Below are 25599 nucleotides of genomic sequence, written 5' to 3'. Positions count from 1 at the left end.
TTCACTCATCTCAGTACGATCATTTATCTCAATACATTTTCTTCCTCCTCCTCTTCTGCTGGTTGTTCACATAAGCGGTCGGCACAGCGGATCATCTTAACCCTGTAACACCCATCACTTGCATGTCTTCGTTCATTCAGTTCACAAATCACCATAATGTACTTGAATGTATCTATTTTTTTTTACAGTTTTGGTAGTGCTTTGTGTAGTTACGGCTTGAGTTGTGATAAGAGTAGTGAAATGAGATAGAATTAAAGAAAACGAGGCTTTAACCACAAATCACCAATGAAAACGATGCTTCGAACACAACTCACCAAAGAAAATGAGGCATCGACCCCAACTCAAAGAAAACGATGCTTCGAACACAACTCATCAAAGAAAACGAAGCATCGATCACAACTCACCAAAGAAAACGAGGCACTGACCACAACTCACCAAAGAAAACGAGGCATCGACCCTAACTCAAAGAAAACGAGGCATTGACCACAACTCATCAAAGAAAACGAGGCATCGATCACAACTCACCAAAGAAAACGAGGCACTGACCACAACTCACCAAAGAAAACGCGGCATCGACCCCAACTCAAAGAAAACGAGGCATTGACCACAACTCACCAAAGAAAACGTGGCATCGACCCCAGCTCAAAGAAAACGATGCATCGACCCCAACTATTAAAAGAGAGAGAGAGAGAGAGAGAGAGAGAGAGAGAGAGAGAGAGAGAGAGAGAGAGAGAGAGAGAGAGAGAGAGAGAGAGAGAGAGAGAGATTAAAGACGGACCGAAGAAAAAAATACCAGAACACAATTTAGCGAAACTAACAACAAATCCCATCCGGTCTCCAAACCCTCAAATAAAAAAAAGAAAAAAGTTCGTCTTTGGTCGCGGGGAGCAATAAGAAGCGGTAAAGACTTCCAGGCATTACAAACAAAAAGAACGCAAGAGTAAAAGGAGAGCAAGAGAAAATAGGAAACATTCAGGAAATTGAAATAAAGGCTTGGGAGATAAAACGAAAGGGGGAAAAAAAGCAGGAAGTTTTCGGAAAAGAGGATTGAGAGAGAGAGAGAGAGAGAGAGAGAGAGAGAGAGAGAGAGAGAGAGAGAGAGAGAGAGAGAGAGAGAGAGACTGAGGGTGAGGTGAAAAATATTTGTGTGCCCTGAAATAATCTGGAAGGAACTCATCTCTTCCTTGTCAGACGCGGGGAAAACTTGATCAGTCATCCGGCCCCTAATGCCCACCACACCCGCACAAAGGCACCACCACCACCACCACCACCACCACCACAAAAAGACAGCTCTAGCCCACCACCACCACCACCACCTACCACCCACTCCTCCTCCTCCTCCTCCTGCAGCCGCCCGCCTAAGCTACAAGTCCCGAACAAGTCTTGGCTGGAGTTTGAAGGAGTTTCCGACAAAAGCCCAAGAAGACGTGGCCGCGAGCTTCTTCCAGCGGAGCGTGTTTCCAGACTGGCGCCGCCGTGATGCAAAATAATCCCTCCCTCCTATCCCGGCCATGGATTCCACGCTCTTATGTTGAGGTGAGTAAGTAAATAAATAAATGGGAGAGGATGCAGGGAGGGAGGGAGGAAAGTGGGAAGGAAGGAGAGAAGAGGGAGAAAACGAAAGCACCAACGAAAGACGTAAAATAATCATGAGGATCTGAGGGAGAATTAGGAGGGGAAAATACTCCACAAACAAATGATGATGATGATGATGATGATGATGATGATGATGATGATGATGAAGTAAAAAATAGTTAAAAATGGGTATATATACTGTTAGGTGACACGGCTACATTTTCCAATCAAATTCATTTGAGTTAATTACACTTAACAAAAATATCAAACGATTTCTTATTCACTTTTTTTCCATCAAATCAAGCAAGCAATTAAAGCAATCATAATTACGTAAATAAACAGAAATAAAAAAAACTTTCGACGCAACAAATAAAATTCATTTATAACAAACAAAGACTAATAAATGAATGCACACACACACACACACACACACACACACACACACACACACACACACACACACACACACACCCCCTACCATTCACCCTAACAAAAGGGGAAAAATAAGCATCGCCATTACCATTATAACCAAACAATAAATATATAATAAAGGAAAAAAATCATGTCATTATATTCACGCTACAAAAAAATCATAAATGAAGTAATTACACAACGCTGGATTATCGCGAGGCATTACAGTGTGGGGGGATTAGAGGAGGTGGGGAGGGTGGGAGAGGCGCAGGATGTGGCGGGTGTGGCGAGGCTGGCTTAACACCTCCTCCTCCCCCTTCAGGATGACTCAGGTAGGCAAGGGGGAGGGGAAGGGGCGCCACACCTGAGCTGCACTGGAATGTAAAATAAGCAGGTGTCTCCCCTGCTTCTCTCCCTCTCCCTGGTTTTTGTGGATTTTTACATTTTCCTGTCTTTTATTACAATCTCTTTCTCACACGTTCCAAAAAGAAATTAAACCTGTAACTGATTTTTTTTCTTACTTTTTTTATTTCTCTCTTTTATCTGCCTCATTCATTTTCGTTTTACTTTTTTTTCGTCGTCTCACTTCTCCACTTTTGTAACTGAAACCTTGTCGATTTTCAGTTTACTTATCTTTCCACATCAAGCCACTATTCTATTTAACCTTTCCCCCCCCCACCTCTACTAGCCACTTCATAATAAACACGCCATACTCACTTAAACTCAAAAATATAAAAATAAATCAATAAATTCACGTTCAGCCTCTAAAAATGTTCACCTCCAACCAAAAATCATAGGCCTACCAAATGTGGCACCTGAATTTCTCACTCACACACACACACACACACACACACACACACACACACACACACACAGAGAGAGAGAGAGAGAGAGAGAGAGAGAGAGAGAGAGAGAGAGAGAGAGAGAGAGAGAGAGAGAGAGAGAGAGAGAGAGAGAGAGAGAGAGAGAGAGAGAGAGAGAGAGAGAGAGAGAGAGAGAGAGAGAGAGAGAGAGAGAGAGAGAGAGAGAGAGAGAGAGAGAAAGAGACCATGAGCTTTAGAGGTGAAGGGGGAAGGGAGGGAAGGAGAGGAGGGGAAATGGGGAAACGTGTGATGAATGAAGGGGAAGAGAGAAGGGGAAGAGAGAGAGGAGTGGAAGGGAAGGGCAGGGTTGGGGAAGATTAAGATAGGAAGGGGTGGAAAGGTGAGAGGGGAAAAGGGAGGAGAGGTGAGCAGAGGAGAGGGGAGAAGAGGGAAAGCAAGTGGGAGGGGAACGTAATGAAAGAAAAATCCACTTTAATCACACAAATACAAACAAAAAATATCCATCACGGTGGATTAATTTACAAGAGCACGCTGATTGCAAACAAAAAAAATGGGATTACTGCAAAAAAAAGAGCAAAAAAAAAACGTACCTTCCATTTTTTTTTTTTTTTATATATAGTCCCGTGTCGTGCCGTTCAAAATAAAAATATGCGAAAAATAAAAAGTAAAGTAGACGTAAATGAAAATAGACATATAAAGATCCTCCATTTGGACAGCCGATACCACCGCCATCACCGCTGACCACACCACCCGAAAGCATTCCCACATTCCTGCAAATGCTCCCTCTCCCTCTCCCTCTCCCTCTCTCCCTCTGACGCGAACCACCACCAGCCAGGTTTCATTTTACAATTTTTATCACTACGGTTACTACTACTACTACTACTACTACTACTACTACTACTATAATCACCATAATGACCATCACATGACACTTCTGCATTACTAAACATCATCACCAATAATCCAATTACCATCATTACCACCATGAAAACCAACACCATACCACAGCACCACCACCACCACCGCCACTACCAGAGAAACACCATTAGCTATCCAGACCACCACCACCACCACCACTACTACTACTACCACTACCAGAGAAACACCATTAGCTATCCAGACCACCACCACCACCACCACTACTACCACTACCAGAGAAACACCATTAGCTATCCAGACCACCACCACCACCACCACCACCACCACTACTACTACTACCACTACCAGAGAAACACCATTAGCTATCCAGACCACCACCACCACCACCACTACCCCTTAATCACCTGCCCTCACTCCTCCAAACACCCCCCCAACACTCCATCGTCCCCTCCCCCACCACCACCACCACCACCACCACCACCATCAGGCCACAACCCGCAATGAGCTCCACTTACAAAGTTTGCCAATTCATCTTACATATAAAGCTTCCGTTATGGGCCAAATCTGACACTCTCTCTCTCTCTCTCTCTCTCTCTCTCTCTCTCTCTCTCTCTCTGGCTACCAATACTATTCCCCAGAAAAAAAAGAACATAAAAAATCTAAATAAAGAAAGTAACGGAAAAAACTCTAAACCATTCCAACTACATATTACTTTCTAGCAGTGCATTACACCTCCTGCAGTTTAATATCTCTCTCTCTCTCTCTCTCTCTCTCTCTCTCTCTCTCTCTCTCTCTCTCTCTCTCTCTTGTGCCAGTAGAATCATTTCGCGAGAGAGAGAGAGAGAGAGAGAGAGAGAGATAGCGCGCGCCACACACACGAAAAAAAAACTAACTTGCTATTACCGACTTCAATATAGCGAAATTCGGCTTATTAAGAACGTTTCGCAGCCGTGCGCGGACTCATTTGGCTTAGGCCGTTAAATCTGCAGAAAGTCCGCTATATCCGAGATGGTAAGCCGGTATTATGAACAGCTGACATGGTCCCACGTGCTGCCTTGGTCTATCGCTGAGAGAGAGAGAGAGAGAGAGAGAGAGAGAGAGAGAGAGAGAGAGAGAGAGAGAGAGAGAGAGAGAGAGAGAGAGAGAGAGAGAGAGAGAGAGAGAGAGAGAGAGAGAGAGAGAGAGAGAGAGAGCATCTGTCACGTTCAAAATTACTTTCAAAATTGATAAAAGTTAATTCACTATTCAGCGACGCATGAGATGGATAGATAGATAGACAGACAGACAGTCAGACAGACAGACAGATACACACGTAGACACACTGATAGACAGATAGACACACGCGTACACACATACAGACAGATAAACTGACAGACGGATCGATAGACAAATAGCAAACACTACCGTCCTACGCACACACACACACACACAGACGAGGCAGACACAAAACAAACAGCACAAAATGCATAGTCGTGGTAATTACATCATGCCAATAACCATTTCTAATCAAACGCATCATAGATTATAAACACAGCAGCAGCAACAACAGCAGCAGCAGCAGCAGCATCAACAGCAATTCCCGCCCCGCTCATCTCACTGCTCCCATTTCACTGTGATCCTGTGCGCACTTGAGAATAAACAGAACAGAGAGAGAGAGAGAGAGAGAGAGAGAGAGAGAGAGAGAGAGAGAGAGAGAGAGAGAGAGAGAGAGAGAGAGAGAGAGAGAGAGAGAGAGAGACTATCCAATTTATCCACCAACAAACACATAATAAAACACACCTGACAAAATTGCAACCACCACCACCACCACCACCACTACAACCACAACCACCACCATCACCACCACCACCACCACCACCACCTGCCATTGTCCTCCGGTGCGGGTGCCTCCATTAGACGCGGCCCATTACCCTCGCGTGGCAAGAGTTTCCTCGCTAATCACCTCCTAGCCGTCACCTGTACACACTCCACGCAGCCAGGTAAAGGGTGTCCTCTTTAAAAGTGTACTTGTTTCTCTCTCTCTCTCTCTCTCTCTCTCTCTCTCTCTCTCTCTCTCTCTCTCTCTCTCTCTCTCTGTTGTTCCTTCTCATCATCTTGCTTTTTTCTTCATTTCTCATCTTCGTGTCATTTCAATGGATTTCAATATCTTTGGTATTTAATTAAATGAAATACTAGAATATATTATTAGTTTCTCTCTCTCTCTCTCTCTCTCTCTCTCTCTCTCTCTCTCTCTCTCTCTCTCTCTCTCTCTCTCTCTCTCTCTCTCTCTCTCTCTCTCTCTCTCTCCAGGAGCAACATCCGTGTTACCTGAGCCTTTCCTTACCTGTGTGGATATGACAGTAAACTATTACAGGTAGCAGGTTAGGCCTATTCCAGGTGTGTGTGTGTGTGTGTGTGTGTGTGTGTGTGTGTGTGTGTGTGTGTGTGTGTGTGTGTGTGTGTGTGTGTGTGTGTGTGTGTGTGTGTGTGAAGGCGCACTATTTCTATTATTTCTAGGCCTGCTTTCTATTATTTCTAGGCCTTGCTTTCTCTCTCTCTCTCTCTCTCTCTCTCTCTCTCTCTCTCTCTCTCTCTCTCTCTCTCTCTCTCTCTCTCTCTCTCTCTCTCTCTCTCTCTCTCTCTCTCTCTCTCGCACACACACACACACAGAAAAAATACAGTATAGGTAACACACTGTCAGTTCCACACTTCTCTCTTGTTGTGTGTGTGTGTGTGTGTGTGTGTGTGTGTGTGTGTGTGTGTGTGTGTGTGTGTGTGTGTGTGTGTGTGTGTGTGTGTGTGTGTGTGTGTGTGTGTGTGTGTCCCACGTCAACACACCATCAAGGCACCATCGTTCCACCTATCACCACCAAAATCTATTACGACCCTCCCCGAGACGTCCCCTTGTCGCCTTATTGAATTTTTGAGTGATTGCTCCAGCCAGGGAGGGGTGTGGGGAGACAGGGGGTGGTGGGGAGGAAACAGGGAAACGGAGAGGAGGATACAGAAGGGAATAGAAAGATGTGGAGTAAGAGGGTACAAGGGAAAAGGGAGTGGGGATGGGTAGAAGCTGAAACCATGGGGAGAAACTTGGGGATGTGAGGAGTGAGGTGGAGGTGAAGAGGATTTAGGGAAGGGGAATACAAAGGTGTGGATAAAATGAAAGGGTGGATAAATGGAAGGGCGTTGGTTTAGCAAGGGGTTTGTTGTAATAAAATCAGTCATGCATTACAAACGAGTACTTTTTTGATATTGTAATGAAAAAAATGTAATCCTTGGTATAGTCTTAATTTTACTAATATGATTACTTTCCATGCAATTATACAAATTACATTAAGCTTCCTTCACTGAGTAAAAATATAAACAGAGAGAGAGAGAGAGAGAGAGAGAGAGAGAGAGAGAGAAAGTGTATGCAGTTGTACAAAATTAATCCTTTCTGATCCCTTAACAATAATTACTTTCTTTATGCATTGAAAAAAAAATGGTTATAAAAAATGAAACTAACAAATGAAAAATCTACCATAAAACACACACACACACACACACACACACACACACACACACACACACACACACACACACACACACACACACACATTTCCAGCTTGCAGTGGCTGATGAAACCTTGCCATGTTGTGTTGAGATGAGGCTCAATCTACCTACCCATCTCTCTCTCTCTCTCTCTCTCTCTCTCTCTCTCTCTCTCTCTCTCTCTCTCTCTCTCTCTCTCTCTCTCTCTCCGCAAAGTCTCCTTGCTGCTGACTTATTCAACGCATCCCCCCAGCCAACCACCCACTCGGTCTAAGCTCCCTCCTCCTGTTCCTCTTCTTCCTCGCTCTCCAGTCCAGCTCTCTCTCTCTCTCTCTCTCTCTCTCTCTCTCTCTCTCTCTCTCTCTCTCTCTCTCTCTCAAGCCTAAAGCCCTAAGCTCCAATTCCTAAGCCCAGGATTCAGCGGCCGGCCATCCTTCAGGAGAGCGCCCGCCTCGGCAACAGTTTACTGCTACTCTTGATCTCCCCAACCTTACGTATGCATTGAAGGGGGGAAAAACATGCATTCGCGGGGTATCGCCTTAGTATATCTTCTGCGTGCGTGTGTAGGCGGGAAGGAGGAGGAGGAGGAGGAGGAGGAGGAGGAGGAGGAGGAGGAGGAGGAGGAGGAGAGGGGGTTGGTATTGGTGGTGGGAAGTAGAAGTGGGCGTAAGGAGGGAAAGTGTTGGGGGTTGTAATGGTAGTGGTGGTGGGTGTAAAGAGGGGGTGGAGGGGTTGTTGTTGTTGTTGGTAGTAGTAGTAGTAGTAGTAGTAGTAGTAGTAGTAGTAGTAGTAGTAGTAGTAGTAGTAGTAGTAGTAGTAGTAGTAGTAGTAGAAAACTATTATCATAAACCAAACTTACAAAAAATTTACATCCTATAAACATTAGTTACGACGACAACAACAACAACAACAACAACAACAACAACAACAACAACAAGGGAAGCAACATGAAAACAAGGCAACAATTAAATTCTTCTACCACGGCTAACACACTTTACACTCTAATTATGTCCCCCAAATGACTGCAAATATCAATCAGCCGTGTCCATTGGCGTCCCCTGGAGTCGCCACACACACCCCACCTCTTCTACCAAACATTTACACCTGTTTCGTTACCAGTTCAGTTCACTTCACATTTGTAACTGTATCTACATTTTCTGTCATTTTCCCTTTCATCACAAACTAATATAGCTTACTCTGTGATGAAATACCACCTCCACTACTACTACTATTACTATTACTACTGTTACCACTACTGACTCGATGCCACTCACCTCCCATATTAATAATTCAATTTCATTTAACATTTCACTACCAACGTATTCATACATGTATTAAAAACTACAACATTTACCGGTCATTTTTTCTTTCTTTTCAACACAAAGTAAGCAATTCAAGTACGGTAAACACATTCCCTTAAAGCCGTGACTAACATAAGCCTAATATTTTACTACTCACCTGTGTTCATAACTAACACAACTGTACCTTTTCCATTTCCTTTTCTTTTTAATACAAAACACTAAAGCATTTAATTAAACACGCTTTGCTATACCCATCATTAATATGCACCTAATATTCATCTATTCATATTTTTGGCCACATGAAAGTATCGTAACTGCAACATTTCGCTCCCATTTTCTTTTTTTTTTTTTTTTTCAACACAGACTGATCTACATAACTAAACACCTTATTTTATCCCTATCATTAATATGCACTAATATTTCTTTTCTTCCAGTACAAATCTAAAATCCATACTTTTAAAACTGCTACATTTTTTTTTTTTCTTTTGAATCCGTTCTTTTTTTAACAATTTATCTTCAACATGAATTATACAACTAAACACACTTTCCTATAGCCATCATTAACGCACCTAATATTTAACTTCTTACAGTGCATATTCTAAATTCATAATCCTAACCATGCATTATTTCTCTCATTTTCTTCTTTTATTTCTATTTCTTTTTTTATTTCCATTTTTTAACACAAACTAAACTAAATGACTAAAACACACATTCATGTACCTATCACTATATCAAACACCTAACATTTCACCACCTACTATGTACACACTCGCTACTATAACCGCAACGTTCCCCTTTTCCTTTTCTTTTCGGCACAAATGTTTAGGCAAGGTTAGGGCTGGGAAAAAAAAAAAAATTGCTTCTGGGGGTCTGTCGAGGGGAATAATTTGGTCACAGACATGGGGAAGGCCAAATGGGAGTGCGTGGAACTGAAAACTTCATGGAGTAAAGTTGAACTACCTTTACCTATGCCTCCTCCCTCCCTCTCCCTCCTTTCCTTGCTTTCTCTCTCTCTCTCTCTCTCTCTCTCTCTCTCTCTCTCTCTCTCTCTCTCTCTCTCTCTCTCTCTCTCTCTCTCTCTCTCTCTCTCGTTTGTTACTCTTCGTTCCTCCTGTTCGTGCAGTGTTGCCATCTCAGAGTGACCCCATTGCTCCTCCTTCCTCCTCCTCTTTTTCCTCCTCCTCCTCTTCCTCCTCCTCAACCACAAACTATAGACTGAAATCCAGCATCACCAAGTTCTCTCTCTCTCTCTCTCTCTCTCTCTCTCTCTCTCTCTCTCTCTCTCTCTCTCTCTCTCTCTCTCTCTCTCTCATTCTAACCGGATATTTTTTTTTTTTTTTCATATTCCGCCAGCACTTGATAATGAGAAACGACATGCTGTATATATTTTTTAAAGTCATAATGGTGGTGGTGAATGTGTTAAAATTTTACACGCAAAGTTTCATAATGAGTTCGGTTTCTATATAGCATCTCTCTCTCTCTCTCTCTCTCTCTCTCTCTCTCTCTCTCTCTCTCTCTCTCTCTCTGAGAGGTAAAATCATTAATATTTAAAACCAATAACTTAATTTCCATATCTTGGTTAAGAATATTTTTTTTCCATATTTATTTTGAGTAAAGCGTAAAGGATATTTATGCTGAAGTGGACATCAAAGCAAATTACAAACATTTACTTCTCTGAAGAGCTGATCAGCTAGCAATAATCTAACCTGTAATTAGTGTGGCAAAAGATATCAAAGTAAATATGAATTATCCAGACTCACGCTATGGATTTTCTTAAGTTCAGTCCCGCCCTCCTAGGTAATGGGCTACAGTTATATTAAACTGGATCCACAGTGGCCCAAGTAGTAGAATATAAGACTTTAGGCAGTCTAATCAGAAAATGGGACTGACTGTAACCTAATCAGAAAATAAGACTAATATTGTAGCAAAGTCAGAAAATACTACCACAGACCAGTAGTAGTGTACCTGGAAAATGAAATAGGAAGAACCCAAAATATGAAGCCAATAGTGGCCTATTCAGCAAATGAGACCAGTAGTGGTCCACCGGGTCATAAAATATGAAAGCAATACTACCCCAGTCGGAAAATACGAAACCAATAGTACTCTAAAAGTCAGAGAGAGAGAGAGAGAGAGAGAGAGAGAGAGAGAGAGAGAGAGAGAGAGAGAGAGAGAGAGAGAGAGAGAGAGAGAGAGAGAGAGAGAGAGAGAGAGAGAGAGAGAGAGAGAGAGAGAGAGAGAGAGAGAGAGAGAGAGAGAGAGAGAGAGAGAGAGAGAGAGAGAGAGAGAGAGAGAGAGAGAGTTACCCTAGTCTGCAAGGAATAGGACAGTGCCTCCTAACGAAGAACTTCGAACTGTTACCCCGAGTGGATGCCCTTCCTACCCTCGGACCGCGGCCAGGATCAAAACCCGTGAGCCTGAGGTCCCCTCGACCCCAAAGAGGGCGCAGTCTCACTGTACCCAGGAGGCCCTCAGTAGCTGAACTAATAATATACGTAATTGTTATATACTAAGAATTTGTTAAAAATATAATATTGTGTCATTCCTCAGAAGCTGAGCAGCGCACCTGACGATGATGTATGTCATCGGCAGGTGCAATGCTCAGCTTCTGAGGCATCACATGATATCATATTTCCACAGATTCTTAGTATATATATATATATATATATATATATATATATATATATATATATATATATATATATATATATATATATATATATATATACATATATATAGTTATTCTATATTTTAATAAGCCTGCAAGTTTTATACAGTAAAAATTTATTAAATGAAAAAATGAAATATATAAACAAATAAAATTCTTAAAATTGAATAAAGTGACAAATATAAGCAAAAAGAGGAAAATATCATAAGTATTAAGACAAAACAATGCAACATATTCTCTATAACATTATAAGAGACAGGCTTGTTACGTGGCTTCAAATGATGGAAAAGTGATGCAAAAAGAAAAATCTAAAGGAAAGCACTGGAAACAAGTACACAAGCGAAACAACAGAGACAAACAGAACAAGACAGCACCACGGCACAACAGACAGGTTAGTTACAGGCTCAGATTCTTGGAATGAAACATCCCGCACGACCAATGAAGCAAACCTAATGAAAAGAAAATACAAGTTAGAATAAGGAGAAAAATGGAAAGAACTAAGTAACAATACTGTAACAATCTACAAAACGAGGCAACAAGCGGATTACTAAACGACATCACGAAGCACCAAACAACCCTCTCTCTCTCTCTCTCTCTCTCTCTCTCTCTCTCTCTCTCTCTCTCTCTCTCTCTCTCTCTCTACCCACTACTTAAACATTCCTCGCAAAATAATCGAAAATTCCACCGGCTTCTGAGCACAATACCAAATTTACGAGGGAAATGAAGATCTGGCAGCAGCGCTCCTTCCCCTAACTCACCATCCCCTCTCTCTCCCTCCCTTCCTCCCTCCCTCTCTTCTCTCCCTATCAGCCTTGCTCTGCTCGCTATCATCCATCAATTTCTTCCTTGCATCATCCCTATTCTCCCTCCACACAGAACATTTCCCTGCTCTGACACTCCCTTACAGAGAAAAATAAAAGGTAACGCTGGCTATTAATCCATCACTTCACGTTTAGCCGCCAACACACTGGGGGCCTGCCTGCGCCTGCCCGCCAATATTTTCACCTTTATCTACTCATCTATACATTATCTTACCTTTTTAATCTCCTCTGATGCTTCCTCTAGGACTGGTGTTGGTTAAAGATGGCATGCCGTACTTTTTGCGTACACAGAAAATACAGATTGCACCGATTATTTTTCTCGTTGTCAGTGAAGCACCTCCCCCGCCTCCCATGTATACTTCCCGGAGTTACGTCAGCCGTCAGCGTCCGCCAACAAGTCATGTGTCGAACCAATGCGCGTGGGTATGGTGGTGGGTATGAAAGTGTCGTGCTTTTGTCTGGGTCAAGCTGTGTGGTATTGCTGGTCTGGTATATAGATAAATAGATAATTGCTTGCCAAGTGTATTCATTCTGTAGACATAACGTAGAAATGCATGTTGTAATATTTAATCATTGAAGTACATGTTTGGAATTACTGTGCTTACTACACTTTTTTTTTCTTTCTGCGCTTGTGTTGTGGTTTCGAGAATATTAATATCCACTCTTTTTCTTTTTTTTCTTGCCTCTAGGGAAATATGATGAGGAAAATTCATAATATTTAATCATTCAGATAAACCAGTAGAGCTATGAAACAATATACGAGTACGTACGTTATGTGCAATGATTTCCCCATAATCCCGGATACCTCTGTAACGCTTGTATTCGACTTTTTATGTGCTTCCTTTATCCAGGGAAATAATGTATTTACAAATTACAATATTAAATCACTCAAGCACTCCTTTAGAAAAACTATTTTGATATTTATTCTTACACTGCCAGGTGACGATGTGACCTATGTAGATAACGTCTAGGTTGCTTAGTGTTTACGTAACTCTCCGTCTCAAAAGGATAAATAAATAAATAAATAAAATAAATATCAAAAGTGGTTTTAAAACAATGTATCATTTAATAATTCAAATACATCTTTTACAGCTGCGGAACAATTATCTATTTATCTTTACGTGTAGGCTATCTGTTGAATGTTTGGTTCATTTATCTGTCCATTCATATGTTCATTTATCTATTTACTTGATTGTTTGTTTATTTTTTATGCTACGGATACGTCAGGACAACGTAATGTCCCTTCAATACCCACCAAAATGACTTCCTTACAGCGGCACACGGTACACGGGCATAATTTAATGACGGGAAACACACAGTCAGGGACGAGAGCCAGCCCATCACTCCCTTCCCTCGGGCCTGGGGTGTGTTGACATCAATGTTTACTTACCACAACTGTGATAGTCCCGCCTGGTCTCCCGGACACGATAATCAAAAGACCATCAGTATCACATCAAAACCCTCTTTTCTTTTTCATGGGTCGACACAACAACGTCATTTTCTCCCGTAATATCCGGCTGGAAAAGAGGTGAATATCCTTCCCCTCCCACCTCCCCTGCATCTCCCTCCCTCCCTCCCTCTCTCTCTCAAAACATTTGCTCCTTTTCGCAGCTAAACTTTACGCATTTTATTTACAAGGAAACTGCACGCAGGGTTGCCCAAGTTTCAGGAGCGCCCTGGACACGAAAGGAAAGTAACTTACCTTTACCAGACACACAAAATGGAAGCCGTCCACTTCATGTCATAAATAAAGGAGCGAAAAACGCGTACTACACGTGAATAAATATTTGACAGGGAACGGTATACGACCATTTCGTTGAGAATGTGAAGAAAAGTGAGCGAAGCGAGGCCCCCGCTGGCACTGTACGCGGCGCTGGGGACACACTGCGAACATTAGAGACAAAAAGAGTGTAAAAAAAAGAAAATGTAAGGCGTCATTAGCGTCTATCAAATGACCAGTAGTAATAACGCTCTCTCTCTCTCTCTCTCTCTCTCTCTCTCTCTCTCTCTCTCTCTCTCTCTCTCTCTCTCTCTCTTGCCTTTTCTCTCTCTCCCTCATATGCCTTCCCACTCTTTCCTCCGCCTCATTACTTCCCCTCCCTTGCCTTCCCTCATTCTTCCCCTCCATCCCTACCGTTCCCTCCACCTCTCCCATCCCCACACTTTATTCTTCTTTTACCTCTCTCACTTTCCTGCTTCCCTCCATCCCTCCTCCTCCTGCCCCTCCCCCTTCCTGCATCTTTCTCCTCCCTTCCTCCGACGATTATGGGAGACACGAGGCATGTCCTCATTCACCTTTTCTTCTCTCTCTCTCTCTCTCTCTCTCTCTCTCTCTCTCTCTCTCTCTCTCTCTCTCTCTCTCTCTGAAAATGTCTTAAGTATATTTTTTTTTCGTTTTTAACCATTTCATAATGTTTTTCTTTCTTTACGTTGAGAGAGAGAGAGAGAGAGAGAGAGAGAGAGAGAGAGAGAGAGAGAGAGAGAGTAAGGCAAAGTCTACGTCGCATACTGAAAGATTGATGCAATAAAGGGGAACTGATGAGAGGGACTGCCGGGCAAGGGTAACACTGCCCCTCCTCTCTCTCTCTCTCTCTCTCTCTCTCTCTCTCTCTCTCTCTCTCTCTCTCTCTCTCTCTCTCTCTCTCTCTCTCTCTCTGAATTCATGTTAACTTTCCTCCGGGCCTTTCTCACAGTACCTCCTCCTCTTCTTTCTCCTCCTCATCCTGCTCCTCCTCCTCTTTCCCTTATCTTCTCCTGGTGGCTTCACTAATATATTCTGACCCCCAGCTGACCGATCCTTCCTTTTCCCCCTGAACGGAGAGAACATTTAGTGAAGAGCCTCGGAAAATCACCCCATAAGGGAGCAAAATGGACGGCACTTGTGAGGCGCCGTCAGCTACTATTATTACTCTCCTGCAGGGCGTTTGCTGCTGTTGCTTTTTTTTTTCGTTTTTACGTTCTTTCGTCCCTCCGATACACGTGTGCAACTGTAACTGGGAATAAAATGCTCCAGGGTCTGTATTTTGAAATGCTTTGAACTCTCGTAAGGGCTCATAATGGTTACAAAGATTTGTTTTTTTGTTGGGTTTTTCATTTGTGTTATTTGTCGATGATGATGCAAATCCTTGTCGAACTGTCACTAGAATCATGAAAGCGCTCTTGAAGTCCTTGATCATTTTTACTAGAGACTGTTGGGAATAGCGAAGATTAAGACGCCGGAATGTTTGACCATGTAGTTCCAGGGCTTTTCTCAGTATCGCATGAATCATGACATTAAACGCAGTGTCGTAATTATCGTACATGCAAGCCATTCTGAGCTCCAGAGACTCAGCCTCCCTAACGGCGTGTGTGAATTAAGGCAAGCGTACGAATAAATAACACGAACAAATGGATAAATAAATATATAAAGCGTTGTGCGTCTGGTCCATAAATGTTGGGATGGGTCTGGAGCAGCGCCGCCCGCTCCCGGCGCCGTGTGGTCCTGGCCAGCATGAGTGGGCACCGCACAAGTTTGGCCCGCGGAGTTGACAATGTTGCCAATTAGGAGGAACTCGGAATCAGTCGGTGTGTTTCTACGAGCGTTCATTTTACACGGCGTTAAGCCAGATTTAGCGCGAGTTTCCCAGCTGAGACGCGAACAGACAGCAGAATGAGGGAACGAAGGGAGCGCTGGGCTGGCATCGACGTGACCATCCTCCCCACCTCCCCTCTCTCCCTCTCTCCCGCTCCCCGCCCGTCTCTTCCTCTCGGGTGAGCGTCCTTCCCTACGTCGGGAGGAATGGCCGAAGGGAGCGAGGTGTTCCGGCGGGCCCTCGGCAAGCTAATTAATTCCCTAATGCGACAGCGCTCACCAAAGCCTTATGAACGGGGAAGGGCTCGATTCCCAGAAGTGGATCCAGGTAATAGGGTTATTTCTGACGGGGAGGAAAGTGGGGCCGCCCGAACCACCACCCAGTTCCCCACCTCCGCTGCCGCCGCCGCCGCCGCCGCCACCGCCCGCCCGCCAGTCAGATCGATGTGGCCTGCTGCGGGGCGCTCCGAGGGATGGTGTCTGCTTGAGAGAGAGAGAGAGAGAGAGAGAGAGAGAGAGAGAGAGAGAGAGAGAGAGAGAGAGAGAGAGAGAGACGTAGTATGGATGACAAGTTGCAGAACTCCCATTGAAATACTAAGCTTCCGTACATAATACTATTTCCTCCCTCTCTCTCTCGCCGCCTCCTCCTCCTCCTCCTCCTCCTCCTCCTCCTCCTCCTCTCCTTTCACCTCCCACGTTAGGACCCAAAGGTAAAGAAATTAATAGAAAGGAGGAAAGAAAAAGGAAAGACTTACGTATAAAGAACTGCGCTGGAAGGAGGCTGTGTGTTTTTGCCTCTCGTCGATCGCCACCAAGAAAGGAAAAAGGAAAGAAACACCATTGATCAAACACACACACACACACACACACACACACACACACACACACACACACACACACACACACACACACACACACATACACACATGGAATAGGCAAAAAGGGGAGGTGACAGAGAGAGAGAGAGAGAGAGAGAGAGAGAGAGAGAGAGAGAGAGAGAGAGAGAGAGAGAGAGAGAGCTCAAGTATCAACGTCTGTACTCGCTCTAAAAAACAAAAACAAAAAAATACAACAGGTTAAAAACTGAGACTAAAAAGACTCCGTATGCTTTACGAGAAATGCCTTCCTTTCCTCTCTCTCTCTCTCTCTCTCTCTCTCTCTCTCTCTCTCTCTCTCTCTCTCTCTCTCTCTCTCTCTCTGTTCCTTCCCCCTACATACCTGGATATAAAAGCAGACAACCCCCGCTCGCATACTGCTGGCCGCTCCCCAAGGGCTTGTGAAGGCGAGCACGAACGGTCAATGGTTCCCTGCCCCTCCTGCCAACGAGAGTGTAGGTGATGCGAGGTGTGCTCAAGGGTACAGAACCAACTCGGCTTTCCAAGTACTACACGCATTGCCAGTATAGAGAACGGTGCCTTTTTCTTTCTCTCTTTTCTGATATTGAAACTGTTAAACTAAAACCTGTATTATTTAACTCTTCGGCGTGCTATCTTGACTGCTTTTCAACGGGGCATCTTTCTTTCCTTCTTTTCTGATGTTGAAATTGTTAAACTAAAATTTGTATTATTTAACACCGGCGTCTTATCTGGACTGGTATTAAACGCCGCTTTTTTCTTTCTCCCTTTTGTAACTGATATTAAAATTTAAACTAAGGCCTACACTATTAGACATTTCGCCGTCTCATCTGGATTACTTACCATTAGCAGGTTCTAGTGGGTATTGTTGGGGTTTTCATGACTGTAGTGATAGTTTAATAAATTCTGCGCAATCAAGAGGAAGAACACCCATTAGAACTTGACTGATCATCTCTGTGCCCTTTGAATACAGACCTGATGGGAAAACAAAGCGTCTCAAGATATGGATTTAAGAGATATTCCATTGCCTACTGATCTTATAATGATTTGGAAGTATTGCCATGAATTGAATATTTCCAGTAAGAGGAATGCGTGGTTTTCTTCCTTCCAACACAGGGAATGCATTGCCTTTTTTTTCTTTTTTCTTTTTTCTTGACAGGGGCAGAGTGTGTGACAGAACCACATTTCATAAACTATCTTAAAGTGAACTGCAGAAACATAACATCCGTCTCCAACACTCTGGCTGCTGAGTGCTGGCTTCTCTCCAACCTTAATGAAATGGTTTGATGCAAGTTTTGGAGTACAGTTTCGAAAAGCACCAGTGACAGCAAGGGAAGTGGTCGAGAAGTTCCAGCCTTTTTTAGTGTCTGTAGTTTTATTTTTGTTCTGTAAAATCGTTTAAGATTGTAATGAAGTAACACACACAGTAGTGGTAACAGGATGAGTTACCCTTTACATTCACTTACAGTAACTGTAAGTGAATGTTTGAAGTGAAAGGTTCCAAGGAGATCTGAGGACGTCAGAATGAAGGAACACGCTAAACACAGTAGAAGTGAGGGCGGCAGGTGACAAGACTTCTTCTGGCCGCGACTGTACATCATTCCCCATGTCGGCTTGAATACGTGGGTAGTGTGGGCTTAGCGAGCCGATTACTAATATTGTGCCACGGAGTACAGTAAAGCCCGCATTTTGAAACGCTTTAGGTTTTCAACAAAGACTAGTATATTTTCAAAGGCCACACAGATGACTGGCCTGGCTCTTATAGATGTTTTATTATTTACTTATTTATTTATTTTCCCATTGGTGATGCATGAAAACACTTTTGAGAATCTTAATAACTTCCACTACTACTACTGCCGTTAAGAGCTGAATAAAGTTGCTTGAATGTTTGATATAAGATCCTCGAAAGACTGCAAGATAAGGTTTTCTATGATTCATACGAGGGATGTGCAATCTTTACCTGAACATACGAGTATTTAACCGCAGTTCATCTTACTAAAATGCACAAGTGTTAGGTTTATAAAGTTTGTAATGGCTTAAGTCAAATTCTTAATTGAAAGGAGTATTTTTAGTAGAATTCCGAATGAACAAGCAACTGAAGCGAATTAAAATTACGTTTTGATTCATATCTTGCACTTACAATACATACCCTGAGAGTATTATTTTGTCAGATTAGGTGTGTGTGTGTGTGTGTGTGTGTGTGTGTGTGTGTGTGTGTGTGTGTGTGTGTGTGTGTGTGTGTGTGTGTGTGTGTGTGTGTGTGTGTGTGTGTGTGCACCCCACTGCCTCCGCCACCACAAAAATATTGGAACATGACTTTTATTTTTACTTACTATTTTTTTAAGATACTAATATATTTGCAATGCATGTCAGCCAGCTAGCAATTGTGTTGAGGCTCCGCTCCAAAACTAATATATTTCTGCTTTTTTCTTTTTTCCCCCATGTCTAAAAATAAAAGCACGCAGCTACACCAAGTTCAGAAGACACGTGCTGGAATTTTCATGTTTTCCAGCACGGGACTGGCATAACTAAGCACTGTTGTGACCCACACACGCCTAGACACACTCACCAGGTTAGGTCATTCCCCACAACCTTAGTGAAACACTCATTTTGCCGCACCACATGACACAGTTGTTGCGGAGCCTTAAAATCAAGTGAAAAAAAATAAATAAATAAACAAGGAAAATTACCTAAACTCGTACATCACTCTACCATATTCTCTGTCTGTCTCTTTCTGGCAACACAAACCTACGTCTTAAAATCAAACTATAGATAAAAAAAAATACTGATCTATCAACCAACCATATTCTCTGTCTCTCTGCGTCCCTCTCTGACGACAAAGAGCAACACAAAATAAACAGGAGTAACATTTAACGTGACAACACAAACCTACATCAAAAGAGCAGCCCTGCAACTCCCCAACGGGACGGGAGACAAAGAGCGGCCAAACACAACCACATGTGATGCCGCCAGACCACAGACCGCTATCAAAACACGGAGTACCCGCCTCAGCCCTCCCTTGCTCAGCGCACCCACCCACCGCCACCATTCTGTCACTGCTAGCTTGGGTGTTTCAGAAGGGACCAAGTACTCTTCTTTCTTTATATTACGTTTGTGGTGATATTCTTATTTAATTCCTTGTTTTTTCTTCGTCCTTTTTTTTTTCTTGTTCTTCGTCGTTTTATTCTTTATTGTTATTTAGTAGTAGTAGTAGTAGTAGTAGTAGTAGTAGTAGTAGTAGTAGTAGTAGTAGTAGTAGTAGTAGTAGTAGTAGTAGTTTATTTGAATTTCAGTCTCTATTAGAGGAACATGACACTTGATTTCATGCAGTAAAATGCGAATAAACCAGATTTTTTTTTACACTAAAACAAAAAAAAAACAATATGGCCTCCACAAAAGATGAGTCACAGTGTTGACAACTCATTTTGCAATATAAAACACAACAAAATTAGGTTATGAAACATCTGGATAAAAAAACAAAAATAAAATAAAATAAAATAAAATAAAGTAAAATAAAAAATACATGTTAATATAGACCAAATATATTTTTTTCTTTGTTATTTTCCATTCATCATATTAACATTCTGACACATTTCCTCTTTCTTTTATAAAATTTCGCATTACTCTCTCTCTCTCTCTCTCTCTCTCTCTCTCTCTCTCTCTCTCTCTCTCTCTCTCTCTCTCTCTCTCTCTCTCTCTCTCTCTCTCTCTCTCTCTCTCTCTCTCTCTCTCCAGTAGCAGGCCCTGTACTCCTCCATCTCTCCTCTTCGGGTGAGTGTCTCCATCAATATCCTGTACAGCCTCCATCTATCTAAATCTTCCCCACCATCTGTCCTTCTCCCTCCCCATTACCACAATCAGTCCACTCCATCACGACTGCTCGCACTCCACCACACTAATTAATGGCCTGTGAGAGGAGGAGGAAGACGAGGAGGAGGAGGAGGAGGAGGAAAATGAGAAGGAGAAGGAATAAAATGAGATTAAAATGATAATAATGAAGGAAAACTGAAGACAAATTAAACTTCCCCAGAGAGAGAGAGAGAGAGAGAGAGAGAGAGAGAGAGAGAGAGAGAGAGAGAGAGAGAGAGAGAGAATATTTATCCCCCTCTCTCCTAACACCACCTGTCCTATTAGTGTCTGTCACCTGACCCCCCTCCCCCAACCTAACACCCCAGGCTGTCACTGTAGGTAATATCACGCTGTCACTCCCCTTGCTTAATGACAGCGCTGTAGAGGAGCCCGAATGAGGGAGTGTGTTCGTTCCTGCTACACTAATCATATCTGTTAGCGTTCTGTTGTTTATTTCCCCCGTGTATGTCATGGCGTAATTTCCTTTCTTTTTCCTGTATGTGAGTTTTATTTTTCTTCGTGTCTGCGGTCTTCTTTTTTGTCATCTTTTCTTCGTTTATGAGTTTTCCTTTTCCTTTAAGCTACATTCTTGGGTTTTAATCCTTTTACTGCAGGTCTTTTTTTTCCGCTTTATTACTAAAAACTTCTTAAGATGCTTACTTTTTGCATTACTGCCTCTTCGATAATCCTGCCACCTAGGGGAGACAAAATTAGTCCTCTCTCTCTCTCTCTCTCTCCATATTTTTCTGGTATCACTGTATACTTCACAATTACATCCGTCATTACTCTCGCTATTTATTTTTTTTTTTCAGCTAACCCTAACCACTAGCTTAACGTAGCCGCCATGTTTGAGTATAATTCCCTGACCTATAGAATAATAATGAGAGTAATTGCGACAGTAATGTATGTAGCAATTAAGTGTATGACGTTTCCAGGAAAGAAAATTATTGTTTCGACTGCCGGAGTGAGTCGGGCGTAATTTCGTGACAACACCGTGACGTTTTCATAATGCCATGGATTAACTTCATGAGGGCAAAGGATTCTAACGTAAAGTGCATCGTTAGCATATCATGGGAAACGACATCAGTATTCACTTTTATTATATTTCCTTCGCTAAACAAGATTTAACATGAGAAGCTACACAATATAATGTCACTTCACATAACCTTTAGGCTGTCCACTCCTAAGCTAGTAATTATCAAATACAATAGAGAAATTAATGTTTCATGAAGGCTGATGGGCATACACAATAATTATTATTGTAAACAACTGAGCCATCACCCTTACCTGTTACAAGTGCTCTCCACACGCCCTCCAGCGTTCATGAGTGAAGTCTGGTCTCGGGAGATCCTTGATAACCAAAGACTTTTTTCCAGCCATCCACTCCCTCCTCCACCTTGCCGCCTGAGCATTTTTAATAGACAAAGACAGGACAAACCGATGCCTGCCTGCTTTATTCCCACACCCAGTGATACAGCGGCAGTGTGGCATTGTTTTCTCTCACACGAGGTACCACCACTTACTGCCAACCCTTTCACTGCAACACGAAACAATTAGCAGCACCAAAAGCAATGCGTTAAGTCTTTATAAGCATCTACAAGAAAGTCTGCGCTGAAAAGAATACATTTTGGAATTTCTTTCAGTTCAAAGATCGGATGTGGCTGTAGAACAAATGAAGATGTCTCAGAGTGATTGGTAATTAGGGAAAGGTGTACCAGGTGGCAGTCAAAGGGTTACCATTATAAAATGAGGTAAGAAATCCGCGTCCCAGTCACTTCAGAACACCCCGGCCAGTGGGCAACCTGCCGCCCGGTCATGGATCTTGTTCTTTACCCGTATTCTGAAACGTTTTGTTCTTGTTCTTCCATGTGAACTATTTTGAAAGAAAAAAGTCATGATATTTCGGGTTTGCATGAGCATTCTTTCCATTAATAATGCAGAATCCTTAATAAATTATCAGTAAAATCATGGAAATAACTTTGATGACCTCGATGAGCATTAGAGTCATTATGATGAGATGAGCAAGATGCCGACACGTTTGAGAATAGTACAGTCCCTGCCCCTGGTCTTCGCATCGGCCTCTCTGACCTCATCGAAACTTTTCACATGAACAGAATGAGTTTGTTAATTACTTTTTAGCACTACTAGCATTATCCATACGTTTTTGTTTTGTTTCTACCTTGACGCATACTTTTTTTTTTTCTCTTTCCTTTTTTCACCCTCTTTCCACCGCCTGATCTGGTCTCCACTAAATACTTCCGGGTTAAACATGAGAGCTAGGAGAAAAAATAAGTTACTAATTAGACTTGGAAAATGTACGAGACAGTTAATCAGTCACGTTCCGACGCTCATCGAGGCCACTGGTCTTATGGGCGAGGCTGAGCGTGAGCGTGAAAATGGGAGACGGGAAAAAGGAGAAGAGAGGGAAAATGAATAAATGAATACGTGAATAAATAAATAAATAAAAGGAGGAAGGTGAAGACAGGGAGAATGAAAGAATGCATAAATAATTAAACAAATGAATAAATAAATAAAAGAAAGGAGGAGGGTGAAGAGAGAATGAATGAATGAATGAATGAATAAATGAATAAATAAATACAACAGAAGAAAAAAGAAAATTACGATACAAAAATACAAAAAGTTAATATATGAAACAAGCAAAAGAAAAAAAAATCACAAAAAATTCATAAATAAACAAATAAAAAGAAGGGATGAAGGTTAGGAGAGGGAGAAAATGAATGAATGAATAAACAGACAAATAAATAAATGCATAAATAAATTAAACAAAAGAAAAAAAATACGAGATGAAAATAAAAGCTGACAAGTTAATCTGGAGAACAAGAGATAAAAAGAAAAATAGATAAAATAAATGACAATATGCAAATTTTAAGTCTAGAGAATAGGTGGAAAAAGAGAGAGAGAGAGAGAGAGAGAGAGAGAGAGAGAGAGAGAGAGAGAGAGAGAGAGAGAGAGAGAGAGAGAGAGAGAAGAATGACAATGCGCATCCAATCTTGGTCGTCACGAGTGCTGGCAACCTCATACAGATGGCGAGCATAAAGGTAATGATGTGCTTAATTACCCGCTGTCGGAATTTAACGGCGCCAGACTGAGAAAGAGAGATACAATGCCCCTTAAATCTCTCCAGTGTTTAAAGTGTTAACAGCAGCAGACTTAGCCACGGTAAAATAGTGCTTGATTATACGATCACAAGACGTTCATCTACACCCACTCTCCTCCTTAACCAAGCACGCCGCGCCGCCCCTCCCGCTTCCCCGCAACACGCTGAGCAGGGCAGGGAGATGCAAGGAGAGGCGTGGGTTTATGAAATTAGTGATAAAGAAACAGGTGGTATAGAAAGACACACACACACACACACACACACACACACACACACACACACACACACACACACACACACACACACACACTCTCTCTCTCTCTCTCTCTCTCTCTCTCTCGCCATGCTTAAAAGAAAACCAAATTCATATACGAAGCAAATCTAAAATTTTCTCAATGTTACTATATCATTGTTTTCATATTTTACTGTTATTATCATTCCTATCATTATTATTATTATTATTATTATTATTATTATTATTATTATTATTATTATTTTACTCTTGACGGGGATGCACACGACGTAAGAGCCCAGCAAATAAACCAGCGAGCCTAAGTTTGAAAAAAAAAATAATAATAAATAAATAAATAAATAAATAAAGGCACAGCGACCAGTCAGTGAGGCGAGCGGGGTTGAAACAAGGGATTAACTTCAAATACTAGGCGGTGAAAGTGTTGCGTAGTACAGCCTTTGAACCTGCAGCAAAAATAAAGGGTGTTTAATTATCCGAAACTGATTAACTGAGCAGGTTCGACAAGAAAGAAACGCTACTATTTGCCAAGTAGGTAAAGCACACAGCCGCATTATCCAAAGCTAAGATTAAACAAGGAATGAAATACTTTATCGTAGGTTATAGTGATGTTACAAAGCGTCACAGATGCAGAGAAACTTTACGTGTTACGAAATTTTAATATCGGTAGTAAAAGTGCGAAGGAGAGGGGAGAAAAAGTGAGAAAAAATGAAAAATGAAAGAAGGGTTTCGAAATTACGATGGCATTTCAAAGCGTTACATGCAGATATATATTTTTTCTCTGTTTTATACTAGTGTTATGAAAATTTAATATCTGTTGTAAAAAGTGCGAAAAAAGAAGAGCAAGGGGAAGGGACAAAAAACGAGGCAAAAAAAGTTTGTTTGGAAAAGAATGGGAACGAAAAAAAAAAAAATGGCAGGGTTCGTCAGGACAAGAGGTTTCGTCGGGAAAAGAAAATGAGAAAAAAAAAACTGAGAGAGAATGAAAAGTGAGAGAGAAAAGAGGTTCGTTGGGAAATAAGGAGGGAACAGAGAAAGATGGGGCTCATCGGGAAAAAAAAAGACAAAAAAAAAAGTGGAGGGAAGGATTCATCGGGAAAATTAAGCAGAGGGTAAGAAAGAGATTTGCTTGAAAATAGAGCAAAAGGAAAGAATAAAAAAAAATTAAGAAAACACAAATAAACGAAAATTAATAGACAAAGAGCAGGAATTCGTGGGTATAAATTAATAAATGACAAAAACAAATTCAGGTTCATCGGGTAAAATAAAAAAAAAAACTCTCCAAAAGAAGAGGGGGAGCGGGAGGGAGGGTGTTTCGTCTTAGTGGCAAGATTAACGTATCGGCACTTGACTGGCGTTGAAGGGGAAATAATGCAGTGTCAGGCTGGAGGCGGCGATATGAAGTGATGATAGGATACAGTAGCGTCGTGTTGAGGGGCTGAGGGGGGAGTGTGTGTGTGTGTGTGTGTGTGTGGAGTGGCGGGGAGGCGGCGGGCGTGTGCGGGGTAACAAAGTGCAACTCAAGGATACTGACAGTGTTGAAGTGACCCGCGCTGCTATCGAGATCGGAGCATTAATCCTCATGACGAGATATACACAGACTGATTCTCTCTCTCTCTCTCTCTCTCTCTCTCTCTCTCTCTCTCTCTCTCTCTCTCTCTCTGTACACGTGTGGTAGATCTATAAATTTTACGAATGTCATTGTAGGTTTCAGAATACGTGCAGTGGGCGGGTAGTGTGGGTGGCGGTGGGTGGAGCCTGTTATGTATACAGGCCGCTGGGAGGGTAGTGCGTGGGTGGAGTGGGGGGATGCGAACCCCAGCCCTCGACAGGGTGAGGACAGATGGGAGTGGATGGGTTGAGTTGTGTAGGGAGGAAGGTGGGGCGGTGGTGGTGGTAGTGATGTGAAAGGGTGGCAATAGTAGGAGAGATGGGCGGCGTGAGTGGGTGGGGTGGGTGGCAGTGTGAGGG

The 25599-nt window shown here is 42.4% G+C and overlaps 1 long non-coding RNA gene across 1 annotated transcript in view; it reads right to left on the bottom strand.

Annotated features, from left to right (window-relative positions):
• Positions 1–12438, bottom strand: part of LOC135106149 (uncharacterized) — a 79292-nt gene extending 66854 nt beyond the window's left edge. The window contains exon 1 of the long non-coding RNA XR_010271133.1: positions 12201–12438. This is a non-coding gene — a long non-coding RNA (uncharacterized LOC135106149). The remainder of the gene's footprint in view (positions 1–12200) is intronic.
• Between the last annotated feature and the right edge of the window lie 13161 nt (positions 12439–25599).

The sequence above is a fragment of the Scylla paramamosain genome, chromosome 13 (genome assembly GCF_035594125.1).
Source record: "Scylla paramamosain isolate STU-SP2022 chromosome 13, ASM3559412v1, whole genome shotgun sequence".
Taxonomy (NCBI): Eukaryota; Metazoa; Arthropoda; class Malacostraca; order Decapoda; family Portunidae; genus Scylla; species Scylla paramamosain.
The sequence above is the reverse complement of the archived record's forward strand: the minus strand, read 5'-3'. Positions and strand labels throughout refer to the sequence as shown.